The following is a 17,869-nucleotide window of genomic DNA, read 5'->3' on the forward strand; positions in this document are numbered from 1 at the left end:
GCTACCTGTTCCTAAGATCCAGCTCAAAAGTCACCTTCCCTTAACATTCCTTCCTCCATTTTGATTCAGATGCCCATTTAGCTCATGTTTAACTCCAAACTAACATCAACCATTCTTTAGTATAAAGGTTGATGTTCCACTAACCTCTACTCTCTCTAAGGAGAGAGAATGTGTTTTTTTCATCTATAGTTCAAGGTACCAGTATACAAGAACTTCCAAAAATCAATTATTCAATAAATCAATAAAACCCAAAAGACACACAACATAGTATAATTCCCAGATATGAAGATTGAGTTACACTTGTTCCTATGCACAAGCATACAAGCTGAAATGATTTAAAAGCATCTTGAAGTATGTTATAGGAATAAATATCACCTTAGATTACACTGTTGGAGCTACAGAAACTGAACTATACTCCGTACTATTTAATATGACCTAAAATACTCATTTAACAAATACATATTGAAGACCTAACTAGGGGCCAAGTACTACAGCACTGATTCTCATAGAAAATGCAAATTCAATAAGCAGTGAGCTTAATTCTATACACTGCATGGTGAAAATTACCACCATGATAATGCATGCACTGAAATGTAGTATTCACTTTCAACTATAACTTTGGATACTCACATCAGATAACAAACTAGATTACTCAGAATGTTTTTTTTTCCCATGAAATCAAAAACCTTTTTGAAATGTCAGCCTTGAACATCATAAAATTATACAGAATGATGAGGAACCAAGCTTATAGTGCATATAAATATGAGAGCATATTAGCCTGCATTTAATTACCAGTTCAAACAACAACCTGATCTAACCTTTGACAAGTAAAATAAATGTTCTGAATAATTTAACTAAAGCAAACATTTGCTGTTAATGCTGGCTAATTATAGTAAGAGCTGGAAAGAGAAGGGGAAGAGAGATGACGAAAAGAAGGGAAGAGAAGGAGGGATAAAAAAATTTTAATTAAGGTTGAGATCTGCGACTATTCATTGAAACATAATTTTTTTCAATGAATTTAATTCACATAAAAGGGCAAAGTCAGTAGAGCAAAGTTGCTTTATACATACTTAAATAAAGAAACATTAAAGATAATTATAGAGCTCATTCTTTCAGTCAATAAAAATCACCAATTATCATGGGGACAGGAAAACTAGGTACAGATGAATTAAGTTACAATCACCCCCCTTCACTCAAGGGGCTCAAAGTTTAGTGTGGAAAGAGCTCAGGATATGGGTTGCCAGACTCAGCATTAATAATTAATTGAAATAATTAAAATAAAATTAAAATACTGACAACCAGTTAAATTTGAATTTCAAAAAAAAACAACAAAAGTAATATTTAGAATATACTAAAAAGTATTCACCTTTTATTTGAAATTCAAATTTAAAGGTGTATTGTATATTTTCTCCGACAACCCTACCAGCAGATAAAGATGAATATCTATGGGAAAATATGTTGTATGTCCACTGTAGGAGCTCCAGAATTAAATAAGATAAAAACTGTGAAAGGATGAGATTCCAAAAGAATTTACTCAAAGGAGGAAAGAGCTGTTTTTCCAGTGCTGGTATCTGATTGCTAATGGGAAAAGCCACAATGTACTACTCAAATGTACTGACCCAGCCCCAGAGGAACTAGTTTTTCAATTGCTCTAAGGAGTTCAAAGAACTATAATAATAAACAAGTGAACAAAAACTTCTGAATGGAAGTCAAACTGCAGAAAAATGAAACATTCCTAACAAAAGTCCAGGAGCCACTGAAGACCCTGTTGGGTGGAGACAGAGTTTATGACTATTCTTACGCTGAGATTATCTTTACCCATCCTCCCACCCAAAAAAAAATAGGTACATTTAGAAAAAAAAAAGTAAAAAAAAATTGAACTTTGTGAATTTTTTGAGACCACTCTTATTCAAATATATAACATTTTCATTCTCATATTGTAAATAAAATGTTAATGCCCATGATACTGCATAAGCTCTAAATGTAACCTTAAATTTAAAAAGTTTAATAATGTGAAGATTGCTATTCTTCATACTAAACTTGCCAAATTAATTGATTACTAACTTCGGAAATGACTAGTATATTTGCTCAGGGAGCAGAAACTTCTATATACTTGGGCATAAGAACCAAGAAGCCTCAGTATGAATATGAAAATGTTTCAGTTATAGTAGAAGGTGATCATTATTAATATAGACAAGAAAAACTCCAATTCTCCAACTTGATGACACACAAATATATACAGACTTTATAAAATACCAGGAAATGACAGTCATTTAAAATATTAAAACTTACTATACAATAATGAATTTGAATTTCACTGGACAGTGATATGACTTGAGAGTTTTTCTCAGAATCTCTGATATCCATATTGATTGTAATGGTTCCATCTTTACTCAAAAGAGACCTGTGTGCATATAACTTCTGTCTGTATGTTTTCTAATACCCAAACCACTTAGAAGTCCAATAAGCTAATTGATATATATGTATAGGATAAAAACGTAAACATAATAAGACCTTTGAAAGAGAGTAAAATGGTTTAGATTTTACTTTCATGAGAGGGAATGTTTAAACCACTGACAAAATGAAAGATGGATTAAGAAGAAAGGAATAATTTTAAAAGACAGAAGACAACACATAGTACTCACAGAATATCCTGATGTCACAAAACATAAAGGTTCTATGGATACTGCTGAAGAATTTTTCAAGTCATCAATGCATACTAAAGAACAGAATAATTCCATAAACTCCATGCAGAACAAATGAAGACTTGAAAAAGAATATAAAAGGGAGCAATGAACAAAACAAATAAATACACAAATAGTAATGTGGGTACAGAAGCACTACAGAGGGGATACACAAATCGTATGCTAATTCCTAGAGAATTTTACTAGCAAAAATATAGATCTCTTTCTTCCTGTGTGTACACTTAGGCAGAAGATAGTAGCACAATATTCCAAAATTTCATTCTATACCACAATAAAAAGTTTAAAAGTACATTAGACAACTACAATACTTGCCATACTAATTTAAATGAAATCGTTGCCTAATTTTAAAACTTTGATAATCTAACAAACTTTATGCCACGTTTTGCCATTTGTAAAACAATGACACAGTCCTTTGAAATTATAATGTTCTGTTTACACACTGAATTAGATAAATATGTATCTGAAGAGTATGAAAACTGTTTAAGACTTAGAAATTTTGTCTTAATTTCTAATGGAAATAAATAGGATCAAGCACTTTAAGTGATATTATCAAAGTAATTTTTTTCTATTTTTTTTTAATAAATAGAGGCTTTCGAAACCAGATAATCATTCAACCTCACTAGTCCAAATATACTCACTTTCACTTAAGCACATTTTTACAGTCTTCCTTAGTGAAGAAATGTTTTTATGCTATAACTTTAAAAGCTATAAATACATACTATTTTAATTTGAAATGAAAGATGGCTAGTTATTTTTAATATAGTAGACTTTGTCCAAAGTAGTGTGAAGCTCTAAGGTTTTACTAAGTATCTGAAAAAGGTCATTAGTTATTTAAATAAATGTGATAAGTGAATATAAGTAGTCAAAGCAGTAACCCTACATGATTTAATTACAAAAATACATTGGTATGATCTATTCTCTTCCTCATATTTGAAAACCTAATTCTTTGCCTTCTAATACACAGATTATTTACATATAGCACACATCCTCCTGTAACATCAGCATCATTCCTTATAGAGTCAGTCTAGTAATTTATTGACAAAATGAGTCTTAGGGCCAAAAACATGAATCTATATTCTTTAGCTATTACTACGATTTAATATTGGACATAGTTGAAATTCTTAATGTCTTTCTTTAAACCATCTCACTTTGAAAATAATTTTAGTAAGCACCCTAAAGAAGACTGCACAAAATAGCAATTGTGAGCCCATGTGGCAGGACACATACATGAAGCTAAAGAAGTAACTAGATATAAAAAAGGATGAAATAATTTTCATGAGAATGTTAAAACAAAAAAATAAAATTTAAGATATTATACTTTAATATTTAATATATCTTATTTTGATGACAACTCTATTAATTTTAATCTAGGAGTGAAATTTCTGGATCAAATCATTTCCTCATCTTCAACTCTAACAAAATATTGCGAAACGTTATCCAAAGTGGCAGTACCACGCGTTGTTATGGGAGAATCCTTACTTTCCATCTCCTTGCTAGCTCTGAGTATCATGAGCCATTTTACTTTTTGCCAATCCGAATCGTAGTTTTAATTAGCATCTTCCGTACTGCTTCTTGATTGAAAATCTTTTCATCTGTTGTATTAGTCAGGGTTCTCCAGGGAAAAAGAACGAAAAAGGAGATTACATATATACTAGGAGATATACAGAAAGGTTTGTTTGCTTACTTATTTAGAGACATTTATTATAAGGAATTGGCTCTCATGATTACAGAAACTGGCAAGTTCAATCTGCAGGGTGGGCAGGCAAGCTAAAGATCCATGAAAAAAGCCAGTGTTCCAGTTTGAAGGATGTCAGGAGGAGTCAGTACTCTGGTTTGAAGACCATTAGGCAGAAAAAGATGACAATGTAGATGAAGTCCAAGTCAGTCCACTGTGGAGTTCCTCTTGTTGGGAGAGAAGTCAGTCTTTTGTTCTATTCTGGCCTTCAACTGATTAGATGAGGCCACATTATGAAAACCAAGATGCTTTGTATCCATTTAAATATTCATTTCATCCAACACACTGTCACAGAAATACCCGTAATGATCTCTGACCATATATCTGGGCATCTCGTGGCCCAGTGAGGTTGACACATAAAATTATTCACATAAAAGCATTCACATCTATTTATTGGCCACTTAGGTCCCCTTTTTTGAGAGTTGCCTGTTCATATCTCTTGCCCAATTTTCAACTAGGCTGTCTTTAACTCAAGGATTTTTTTAAAAAATAAATGGATACATAATTTTAATTTAGTATTGAAAAATCAAAAGTACACTGTACATTATACCATCATTCATGTACACTTTAAATGGTCCCTACATGATGATTTATATTGCGGGATGTATTTCAAAAAAAAAAAAACAAATTTCCCTTTGTGAATATGGAACAATGAACAGTAAATTATGATACTGAATAAGAAAGAGAAATGATTATGATATTTTGTTCAATGTCTTTCTCTGTGCTTAAGAAATGTTTGTAGTATGTTGATGATTACTAATATTTTATTTAATGCTTACTAAATACCAGACATTGTGCTTTACATTACTATCACATTCAATGTACTCAGCAATCTTATTATTTTCCCTATTTTATATAGGTGGATATTGAGACTAGCAGGTCAAGGCTCTCAATTCCAGGTCACACACTAAGTGGCGATATGAATTTAGACTTCTTTAGAAATTCGAGTAAGATCCCTCAGGTTCCCCACGACGTATGACACTGGGAAAGGAGCACCAGGGAAGGAAGGAGGGCAACATCCTCGCTGTCTTGAGACTTACAAACTGTCAGGAGGTGGAATATGGGAAATATACAGACCACGTAAAGACAGACAGAATGTCACAGAAAAGGAGCTGTATTACAACAGCTCTGACGAGGTCAAGGGATAATTATGGGGGACTAGAAAGACTTTACAGAAAAAGAGAATGTCTAGGGCAGGCTTTGAAAGAAGAGTAACATTTTGACAGGCACAGATGGGCAGAAAGAGCTGATCAGAGGTCAACTCAAAAAAGAACATTGTTCCAAATGAAGTAAAATGAACAAAATAGTAAATGCCTATATTTGAAAAAGGGAAATCTGCAATGAGAAGAAGGCAGCTGCAAAAGACATATAATATCATATGGAATACAAACTATTAACAATAAAGTTTTACATTTAAATAGCACTTTGAAGTTTACAAAAACTTTCGCATATGCCATGCATTCTCAACCAGAGTGAAACTGTCCGTGAGGAGAAAAATGGTTATTGGGGTGGAAGTGGGGAATCTTACATATTATAAGGGTTTCTGCCCCTCCAACAGACCTCAGTATATCTGTGTAAACCTGAGGTATTAAAACTTCATGTGAAATGGGAAAAATTAGGAGGAAAAAACTTTTAAAGGCTTTTCAGGGGAGTAATAATGAAAATACTTCCTCATTTGACCCAACCACCTAATGGGTAAGAAGGGAATCAGTCCCCTTTTTAAAAAGCATATGAGACAAATAAAATTGGATGAGTTAAATAAATGAAAATAAATGAACAAAGGAGATAAATAGGTAGTTCACAGAAAAAGGGAATGCTACAATTTTCCCCTTCTGTTTGAATGTGGGCACTACCTGATATCGCAGTACGCTATACGGCTACAGTAATTAAAACAGCATTGTACTGGCAGAAAAAACAAAAACATGTATCAATGGAACAAAATAGAGAGTCAAGAGATAAATCTATACCTATATGGTCATTTATTCTGTGACAAAGGAGCCAGGAATATACAAGGGGTAAAAACAGCCTATTCAATAAATGGTTTTGGGAATACTAGACAGATACATGCAAAAAAATAAAACTGGACCTGGACCACCTCCTTATACAAGAATAAATTCAAAATGGATTAAAGACTTAAATGTAAGACTCAAATCCATAAAACTTCTAGAACATAGGCAGTAAACTCTCTGATATTGCCATTAGTAATTTTTTCCTGATATATCTCCTCAGATAAGGGAAACAAAAGAAAAAATAAACAAATGAGACTAGTCAAACTAAAAAGGTTTTGCACAGCAAAGGAAACCATCAACAAAATAAAAAGACAACCTACTGAATGGGAGAAGATATTTGCAATGATACATCTGACAAGGGGTTAATATCCAAAATTTATAAAGAACTCATACAACTCAGCACCAAACAAACAAACAAACAAACGATCCAATTTAAAAAAGGGCAGAAGACCTGAACAGATATTCCTCTAAAGAGGAAATACAGATGGCCAATAGACCAAAAAAAAAAAAAAAAAAAAAAAAAAAGGATGCTCAAGGTCACTAATCATCAGAGAAATAAAGGAAACCCTGGCACTGATAGTGGGATTACAAATTGGTATAGCCACTCCCAGAAAGTTAAAAATAAAACTACCTTTTGACCCAGCAATTCCGCTTCTGCATATCTATACAAAGAAAACTAAAACTCTAGCTTGTAAAGATCTATGCACCCCTATGTTCATGGCAGCGCTATTCACAATAGCCAAGATTTGGAAGCAACCTAAGTGTCCATCAATAGATGACTAGATAAAGAAGTTATTGTACATATTTACAATGGAATATTACTCAGCTATTTTTAAAAAATGAAATCTTACCATTTACAACAACAAGGATGGATCTAGAGGGTATTATGCTGAGTAAAATAAGTCAGACAGATAAATACCCTATGATTTCACTTATATGCGGAATCTAAGGAACAAAAGAAACAAACTAAATGAAAACAAATCCACAGAGAACAAACTGGTGACTCCCAGAGGGGAGGGGGGCATTGAGGGGCTGAGTGAAAAATGTGAAGGGATAAAGAAGTACAAATTAGTAATTTAAAAAGAAAAAAGAAAAAGAAAAAGGGAATGTTTTTGTGTGTATACATATGTGTGTATGCAATATGAAATAATACGCAACCTCACTCATAATTAAAGAAATGTCAACTAAAACAATAAGATGTAATTTCTCCTCAAATTTGCAAAATAAAAATGATGGCTAATACCTAGTAAGGATAGGGATGTGGAGAAATACATATTTCAATTCTGATGAACCTGATTATAGAAGTATGAATTTGTTGATAAGCAACCTGGCAATAACTATCAAAATTACAAATGTGTATACCCTTTGATTCAGTAATTCTACTGCTAGGAATTTGTCCTACGGATATATCCTCTAACTAAATCTATGCAGAAAAGGGGTTGACTATGATAGTCAAAAGTTATAAACAACCTAAATATCCATCAACAAGAAACTGGTTTTGTTATAGTAAATGTACTGAGGTAGAAAACACACAAAAGATAATGAATTCAGCATTATATATAGTATGACCATATTATTTTGTAAAATATATGTTTGATATGCACGTGAAGAGACTCTTCAGTTGAACACGTGTATGCTTTAAAAATTCAAAATGAGGCTATATCCTTTAACAAATACTTAATTATAAAATATTAAAATGAATTGTTCAAGTTCATATAGTTAGGAAGCAGAGCTACTAATAAAATTATTTTTGGCTCATAATGTACTGTTTTATATTACATCACTTTATAAACCTTACTACTGTTCAGAAAAATCCATTTTGGTAATTAAATATGGTAATGTCTGTGGTTCCTTAATGCCTACTGAAGTATAAATATACCTACATGTTCTCAATACCTTTCATGATCTACTCATATCTATCTTTATAATCTTCTCCTTCTTGTCTTTCCGATCTCTAAAGACATCCCGTGTTTTCCTACATATCTATTTATTTAGGCAACTAGCCTTGATGAAGAAAACCTATCCTAAACCTACTCCTCTCTCTGTAATATTTCTAAAAAAGAAAGAGATTGAGAGAGAGAGAGAGAGAGAGAGAGAGAGAGAGAGAGAGAGAGAGAGAGAAGAAAAAGAAAGGAAGAAGAAGAAAGAGAGAGGAAAAGAGAGATCGAGAGATCCTGCTATCGCAGCGCTCGGCCGAGACTCTCTAGCCTCACGACACGCACTATCCCTCCCTCACCCTCCACCCTCCATCCCCACTAACTCCCCACGCCCCCCCCTCCCCTCCCCCCTCCCCTCCACCCCACCCCCCCCATACACATCCACATCCCCGCCCCTCCCCCCCCCCGCATGCTTTCGGGCGGTGGTGCGGTATAGTGAGAGAGAGAGAGAGAGAGAAACTTCTATTCCCATGGTCTGGCAAATAATAGATAGTAAATATTGTTGAATAAATGAATATCCATCAGACCTGATCCAACCAATCACTTCTCATAGTTCATCTCAAATGCTCTATTCCCTCTGAAATATTTCCTAAGTTCTTTTCATTTAGTTTTGAACTTTAAAATGAATAAATACAAAAGCTAGTTCATGTGAAAATCAATTCCATATTTCTACTTCTAATGAGGAAAAAAATCGCAAAACAGAGAGTTTCTTTCCTCAAAGAGAATAAAAAGGGAAGAATAGCTAAAAGGAGAACCACCTCACTCCACCCCGCAAGACTATACCAGCATTGCTTCTTTCCATTAGTGTGTTTTACTATTGCTACAAAAGGAAACTTCTAGAATCTACTTTTGTTGACACTAGTGATAGAGTTACATTTCCTAGATTCGAATTGAGGAAATGCCATTATTAACTATGTGACCTTAGACAAGTTGGATATAAACTCTTTGTGCCTCACTTTTCTTATTGTAAAATGGGAAACATCCATTTCATAGGTTTTGTGAAGATTAAACAAATAACCATGAAATACTTAGAACAATACCTGATAGATGCATAGTAAGCACTCAGTAAATGTTAGCTGTTATTGTTATTCCCATCACCACCACAATGTCACTGCTCTGGTGGATATATTTACACAGGTTATCAGAACAAGACCAAGGGTAGGATGGTACTTAGAGTTCAAAAACATAGATCCTTTGAGTGACCCAGTAGATTTGTTTACTACCTTTTACAATTACAATTAGATTTCATGTAATGCTTTCTTAATATGTCAATTAAGGAAGGAAAGAGGGTAGTAAGCAGAAAATGGAAAAAGCAGGGCGGTGCAAGTGTAATATACACTCGACTTAATATCTGTTGAATCTTCCCATGTGCCAGAAGCCAGCCTAGAAGATAATCGTTTAGTGGGGAATAAGACAAAGTCTCTGTCCTTAGGGAATTTATATTCTAAAGGAAAACAAACACAAAACCGAGGATAAAAAATAATTCACATGTCAAGTAGTGACAGAAAGAAAATGTAAAGAGGATAAGGAAACAGAGAATGATGGGCATGACTGAGAGCTTGTTTGGGAGCTGGGAGCTGATTTGAGAAAGTATAACCTTGCAAGGCCTCTCTGAGGTGGTGACATTTGAATAAAGTGAAAGAACAAGCCACATAACTTGGGGGCAGAGTATAATGGGAAAAGCATATACAGAGACCCTAGAGTGGAAACAGCTGGGAGTTTTGGAGGAACAAAGAAGAATGGAGTGTGAATGGAGAGAAACAAGAGGGGAGATAGGCAAAAGGCCAGGTTACTTATGTTCTTTCAGGCTATGAAGGACCCTGGCTTATACTTTGAGTGGGATGGAAAGCCACTGGGGGCTTCTGCCCAGGAGAAAGAGACCTGATCGATCTACTCTTTGGAAAGATCACACTACATTTCTCAAAGGAAGAAAAGCACTGAGCACTTGGCCCATCCAGTCAGGACCTTATTCAGAAAAGTGCCTTTCCTCAGAGTGGTTAAAAGTAAAGATAAATATCAGTCCTAGAAATACTATCAAGACTATGGTACATTAGAAAGATTAAGATGGGGTAAAAAGGAGTCATCACAGAAAGCTAAACAGGCTCAATTCAAAAAAACAGAAAGAAGGAAAACTAAGTCACACAAAAGGGTATCTAGTACGATGACAGTCCTCAAGATGCCTCCAGTATTTTTGAAGAAATGAAACACCTACGATCAATCGATCATATCAGACAATCATGTAAGACAACAAAATACAATACTAAATGTAATTGATTTCATTTTTGTACGTTAAAAATTTTAAATCTGTGATCTTTTTACATATGTATGGTTTTGTTTAGACCCCTTATACAAAATTACTAACATTTGTTCTACTCCTACACCCCTCTTTTCTAGACATGTGGGAAAATTTATAGGGAAAGACAAAGAATGGAGACTTGTTTATGCTCTCCTCTCTTAATACATGTATCGATAAGCACCCAAAGCCAGAAAAAAAGATGCAAGTAAGTACTATAATATTTTCTGCAAAAGCTAGGTAGTTACTTGGGCCCTTAAGAAAACAAAACGATTAGAAATACAAATATTTGAAAATACATTAAATTTCAAGCAAGAGCGAGCTAGTTCAAAATACTGAAAGAAAAAAAAATAAAGCTGTCCATATCATCCATCTATATGTTTTTTAGGCTCTAATTCTTATACATTCTAAACATTTCTATCCATATCTCTTAGAGAGTCCTAATCTAAACTACCCTCATCTGGATCACTGTTGAAACCTAATAAGATCTCCCAGCATTCCTCTTGTGTTCTGTAAATCTAAGAACTCAGGGTCTGACTGTATACTTGTTTTTCTCCCTTTCTCTCTCTCTCTCTCTCTCTCTCTCTCTCTCTCTCTCTGTGTTATTTATAAAATTCTCTAGTTCTCTAAGACATTTTATTTATAACACACACACACGCACACACACACATGCGCGCACGCACACACGTACACACCCCTACCTTCGTTTTACTTCATAGTGAAATGCCTTATAGAATGACACTTCTAAAATATGAAGTAATTCTATCTTTTATCTATATAACCAAGATCAACACTGTATTTCCTGAAACCTTGTGGTGAGGTTTTCTAGAGTAAAAGCAAAGGGAAGTAGATAGGAGAGTCAGTATACAGATATTCCTCCCTAAAGAAATAGATTAAGAAAGCAAAAGATGAAAATGAGGGCCCCCTTTCTAGATTAGTACAACTGCACTGAATTAAAGCGTACATTTAGACATTTTTCATCTTTCAGAATACAAAAGCATTATCCTGTTAGGAGAAGAAATTTAATCACAGATCTAAAAACCTTAAACTACTCAAAAACTGTCCATAGTCTCTTCATTAACAGAAAATCAGTTTGGTAAATAAAAGATAACTCTTAGGGTGGCAAACATGTCTCCTAACTATCTCAGTCTTTTGAATGTATATGGATATAAGTCAATGGATAAGGAAAATTTAAACTAGAACAGAAAAATCTGATTCAGATTCAAATTAACATCTTCCTTTTTACCTATTCCTTCTGGCAGTATGTACTTGCAAAATCTGTAGCAACAAACTATCACTTCATTATCTTCCCACAAGATCCTGGTTTTCTCTAACACTTCACAATGCTTCTGAGATAGCATATCTGACATAACACCTCTACTTCTCTCCAGCATTTAACAAGATAAAGAAAAGGCAGAAAGAGAGTAGAAAGTGTTGGTGTTGTAAGTGAAAGAATCTAACCCTTCATGAACATTCAAATGTTAATTATATATCTCAAACCATTTTAACTATTTTCCCACATAGGCATTAACATGTTTCCCTTTAATTAATACACTGTAGGGTCATTCATTCAGTGTTAACTGATGGCAATCATTAATTAATGGTAGGAGGGCTAGTCCCATTAAAACTAAAATATAACAAAAATGAAGCATAGTAATTCAGGGACCCACGGTGATTGTTTTAATGATTTTTCTTTAATCAAATAAAGCTGAGTAATCAAATGTGGTCTTTGAAGAAGGCTATTTCTATTTTTTTTACCCAGATAGGATCTCTCTAAGAGGAAGTAAAATGGCAAGTTTCAATTCACCTAATTACTCAATATCAAACTTGCCTGACTGTATAACAATATAAAATTTAAACTTTCTTCAGTAATATTAAAATGAAAATGTAATCGATTAATTTTACCTGCTTTATAATAATACCCAAAACACAAGCAAGGTGAACTAAATGTAAAAACATGGAGGATTTTCAAGATTGGACCACAAATTAAGTCTAGAGATAAGGAGGTTTACATATTTCTCTCCAACCAAACCCATTCACAAAGCCATCTCCCAAAAGGTCTAAGCAAGTACTTCTCAGGGTCTCTGTGGTCGGGTACAGCATTCAGAAGGGAGGAATCATGCCTGTACAATGTGTTTTTATGGCCCTTAACACAGTTCCATTTGCACGTGATGCTTATTAAATCCTAGTTGAAAGGCATTTGACAATACAATTGCTGAAAAATTCAATGTTCACCCCGCATGTGAAATCTTGTGCCTTGTACCTTATGATTTTAGCAGTGCCATGTGTGCTGTGATAGTTAAGGGCCTGTCAATGTTTCCATTATAAACTCTGGTTTTCAGAGGTTTGTATCTTGGCCTATAAAAATAGATTCCGGTCTGTAACTTGGCATAGAAAGTACTGGTATCAGCCCAAGAGAACATTTTTTGTTCCAAAGATTAAAATAAAAATCTGTTTAGTAGTTTTAAGTTAAGAGAGTGTTAAAAAAAAAAGGGGGGGGGGGTGGGAAGGTGGGGGGAGTATAGAATGTTTTTAAAAACACACAAAAAAAACCAATGCTGTATGTCTCACTACTGCTTCATTTTATATTTTGAAATGATTAACACAATATAAACCAATGAAAAATTATTGCGTAAATGAAAAACCTAAAAAGAGTTTTAATTAAAAACATTATGGCGGTTACCAAAAAAATTTCATAATTTTTTAAACAACTACATATGCAGTATCTCAAATAATCCCCACATTCAAAGATTGTCCAAGTACTCACTGACAGCAAACCAAAACTATTTCAAAGACATGTTTCTCCAGATATGTAAAAATTACTTTTTAATGAATCACTAAATGCAGATTTACTTCAGATTAGTGGGGACAATCTTCAATCCTATCTTCAACATATGCATCAAGAAGTTTCTAAAACATGTTATAACTTAAATATAAAGAAGTGAAGTAGTCTTTAAACACTATTGTGTAAAGGTCACTAGTTTGGGTTTTGTATTTGTTCTTTTGGGGGAGGGCATAATGTAAATCTGTCTTCTTCAAAAATATAATGCTGTTATGTAATATTGCTGCATCTTCAAAAAAACCACAACTTTGAAACAATAACTTATATCTGTTACAGGGGGTATAAATTGGTATAACCTCCACGGAGAATGATTTGGAAATAGAAGTATGTATACATTCTTAGGAAATTATACTATAAATACATGTGCACATATATGAAATTATATAGATATAACTTAAACACTCATACACACACAGAAAGCATATATGACAGATTTTTTTAATTGCAAAATGTTGAAACCAACCTAAATGTCCATCAATTGAGGACTTGTGTTAAATAAATTACTGTACATGCATACAGTGGTATTACCATATAGCAATTAAAAAGGAAGTAAGAAAAGACAAAAAAAAAACAGTACTGATACAGAAAGACTTCCAAGTTATAATGATAGGTGAAAATAACAATGTCCTAGATTACTATCCTTAGGTGGTAAAAAAGAGGGAAGAAGAATATATATACATATAGAGAGAGGGTTGTATTTGGTTTTAAATGCATATAACATTTCTAGAGAGAGACATAACAGACCAACAAGAGATATTAATGGTTTTCCATAAAAATAATGTAATAATTTTAGGTGGTATTCCTAATCGAAGTCTCAGTATCAAATAATACAACCAAAAGAATATTAGAAAAAAATATAACTCTAAGCTTCTATAATTACTGAAAACAATAAAATTAGGTATTATACTTATATTCAGTCCAGTGGTTCCCAAATGTTGGTGTACATTGGAATCGCCTGGATATCTTTAAAAAACAAAGATTCCTGGATTCCACCCCCAATTTCTAACCAATAGGTCTGGAAAAGAGCCTAAGAATTAGCTTTCAACAGTCCCGAGATAAGGCTGAGCTACTCCTCCCGGGATCAAAGTTTGAGATCTGCTCTAAATCAAAACTGTACCTAAAATTCTACATTAAAAACTGACCTGCTAACAACATTATTGTAATGTTATAATGTTATAACATTACAAAAAATAATCATTACCAATAATATTTAGATAATAAAGCTTGTTTCCTTAAAACTTAAGAAATCTGAGTGGTAAGAGAAGATGATAATTTATTCTAAACAAGGTAAAACAAAGGGGGGGAAGAAGGTAAGAATTAGTTCTGTTGTATTTTTCAAACTTAATATCCCCTATTTCTGCCACTAGATGGAAACCAGTACAATGATAAGCTGTCAAATTTCAGATATAAATGGAAAAAAAGGAAAATAAACTGAAGTGAAAATTATGTCACATGGTATAAATTGCAAAGGGACACAGCTATGGGTCCCTATACTGACATTAACTGTACAAAAAAACTATACGATAACTGTACAATAACCATATTTATTATTCGATTGCTTAAGTGTATGTGTCACTAGTCATTGGTCTGTAAACCATATCAACTTCAGAGAGAGGTGTTATAGATTGACTCGTGATCTCCCCAAATTCATAAGTTTAAATCCTAACCCCCAGTACTTGCTTCAAAGTGTAACCTTTATTTGGGGGTAGTGACTTATGTTGGAAGTCAAGTTAAAATGGCATAATCAATGTGGGCCTTAATGCAATATGACTGGTGTTCTTATAGAAAGGGTAACTTTAAATGCACACAGAGGGAAGATGATGTGCAGACAAAGGAAGAAAACAGCCAGCTACAAGCCAAAGGGAGAGATCTGAAACAGATCCATCCTCCACAGCCCTCGGAAGAACCAACCCAGCCAACACTTTCATCTCAGGCTTCTGGCCTCCAAAACTGAGAGAATATATATATGTTGTTTTAGTCACTCAGTTTGTGATACTTTATTATGGCAGTCCTAGCAAACCAGTACAGGAGATTTCTGTTTAACTTCCTGTTTTTCACTTTAAAAGGTTGAATGACTACGATAAGCAATACATCGTGTCAAGTGCTGAGACCACAAAAATGAGTAATATTTGCCTTCAAGGAGCTTACAGTCTAATGGCTTATAACTTCAGAAGGTATGTATACTCATTAGTCATTAATTAGATTTCAGCAGATTTTTTGGTTTATTGATGCTTGATTCAATGAGTCGCTAACAAAAACAGGAGACACAGCGACATCAACACTGAATTCTACTTCATTTCTACTACCATCGCCCCAGTTACAGCACTCATTACTTGCTGCCTGGTACTTCGGACAACTTTCAAACTGGTCTCTGTCTCCAACCCACTGCTGACAACACCCTTCCTGACAACATCCTTCATGTAATTTCCCTGATCAAAATGTTTCAATAAATACCTTAAAAGAACATTCATTTTTTCCCAATTCAAAATATAGTCAATCATACCTCCCGAATGATGTATCTAACTTCAAACAAATTACTTAAAACCACTGATTCAGTTTGCACCTAGAAAACTGAAATGTCTTTAAAAGAATAAGCAATTATTTTAAATGGACAGAAAGAGTAGCAATATCATAAAGTATCATTTAATAGACCAGTGTGGAGTAATACTCTGTCAAGTGACCTCTTACTAAGTCCAGGACAGGACTAATTATCTCAGATTTTGAAGTGATGAGGGTACAAATTTATAGTTGTCCTTGATCTATGGATGCCTCATAAAATATCCATGGCCATCAAGGAAATCCTATTTCTAGATTCCAGAACTTTTATGTAAACTTATTATGGGGAGCTTATATCTTATACAACTTCATTTTATACTGTGAATTGGGCTTAAAAACATGGCCTCAATTACAAAATGAAAATTTAACTTTGAACTCCTTGTTATTACATTATTAAATGTCTCAACTGCTGAATTAACCATTTTATACATAGTTATATACATTTGTTTTATCTTTGTAGAAACTAACAGCATTCAACTGCCAAGGGAAACTAACTGTTAGTACTAAATTTTCTGTAGAATTTCTCCTCCCTTTTCCTTTCCTCTCAACAGAATTCAGTCACTTGGTTTAGGAATCCAAACAGGCAGGTGACAGTTCTATATTATCTTACAAGTAAATAAATTCACTAAGTAAATAAATTTCACATCTTCAAAAATCATTAAAGTAAAAAAGACTATTTTTTGGCCTCTTAGAACACAGAATAGTCTAATGTCATTATTTCTTTTAGGTCCCAGGGAGAACATCTTTTATTAGTCCTACAATTAAATGATTCAGCAACCAGCCACACTATCTTTGCCTTTTAACAGTTCCAATCAGTAGCAGATCTAGGTGTAATCAACAGCAGCAGGGGGCTTTAGGAAGCAAAACAAAACAAAAACAGTAGGAATCTTTACGAGAATACAGTAAGTGATACAAGAAAACATTACAGGCTATTTTAATCCAAATGAATCTAAGATATTAGAGTCTGATTTTATAATCGGAAATAAAATAAGCAGGACAATTTCTGAATGTCTAAAAACAGAAGAAGTTTCAAACAGTCAATATTAAAGGTAAAAATGAAAGGGGACAGTTTTCAAAAGGAACCTTTTCAGTCCCAGAAGGGTTATTAACCTCTGTTTTGGTGACTTAGCACCCATTGGCTGATGAATTAAAGCCCTCCTTAAAAGCTACTGCTACCATACCTAACCCATTTCATACCATATACTTACAAAATTAAAGGTCTCAAAGAGTAACTGGCAATGCTCTTACTCCTCTTAAGAAACATTTAAAATTTTACCAGCAACATCAAGACAGTCTTAAAATGTAATTTAGCAAAATGTTCTCATTTCTTTCATTTTCCTATTTTTGATTCTCTAGCTTAGAGTGTAGGGGTGGTAGTTAAGTGCTATGACTGTGCCACTTGATAGCATGCAGGTAGCAGAGTAATTTATTTACATGAAAAATCAAGAGCCAATGGTAGTAAGATATGATGACTACAAATTTTAACTCTACAAAAATTCACAAATGGAAATGTTACCATAGTAACAACCTGATCACACTGCACGTGAGGATAGCTAATTTCATGATATAATTCTATAGCTGTTTATTGCAATATGTGCAAAGAGAAATCTATGAAACCTCAATTCTTCTATTTCCTCACTCTGCTGGGAAGAACAAGATGTGAGGAATGCAGCTGACAGATTTACAATCTTGTCAAATTTTTCTTTTACATCTTTAAAATTTTTCAAAACAAAAGAACACTAAAAAATAAGTTGCTAAGATTTAAATCATTTAACTATAGAACTTGATATAG

The 17,869-nt window shown here is 33.7% G+C and overlaps 1 protein-coding gene across 6 annotated transcripts in view; it reads right to left on the minus strand.

Annotated features, from left to right (window-relative positions):
* The window catches only part of TBC1D5 (TBC1 domain family member 5), a 463,234-nt gene that overhangs the window by 303,806 nt on the left and 141,559 nt on the right, over positions 1-17,869 (minus strand). Inside the window, exons 4-5 of one of the 6 annotated variants that reach the window (XM_016129297.2) lie at positions 4,185-4,317; positions 2,646-2,766 (exon numbers count right to left, since the gene is read on the minus strand). The exons of 4 other annotated variants lie outside the window; for them this stretch is intronic. The gene's annotated coding sequence lies outside the window, so the exon portion shown is untranslated. The remainder of the gene's footprint in view (positions 1-2,645; positions 2,767-4,184; positions 4,318-17,869) is intronic. One more of the 6 variants, XM_016129298.2, reaches the window with a different exon arrangement.

Source organism: Rousettus aegyptiacus, unplaced genomic scaffold (genome assembly GCF_014176215.1).
Source record: "Rousettus aegyptiacus isolate mRouAeg1 unplaced genomic scaffold, mRouAeg1.p scaffold_m13_p_4, whole genome shotgun sequence".
In the NCBI taxonomy this organism is placed as follows: domain Eukaryota; kingdom Metazoa; phylum Chordata; class Mammalia; order Chiroptera; family Pteropodidae; genus Rousettus; species Rousettus aegyptiacus.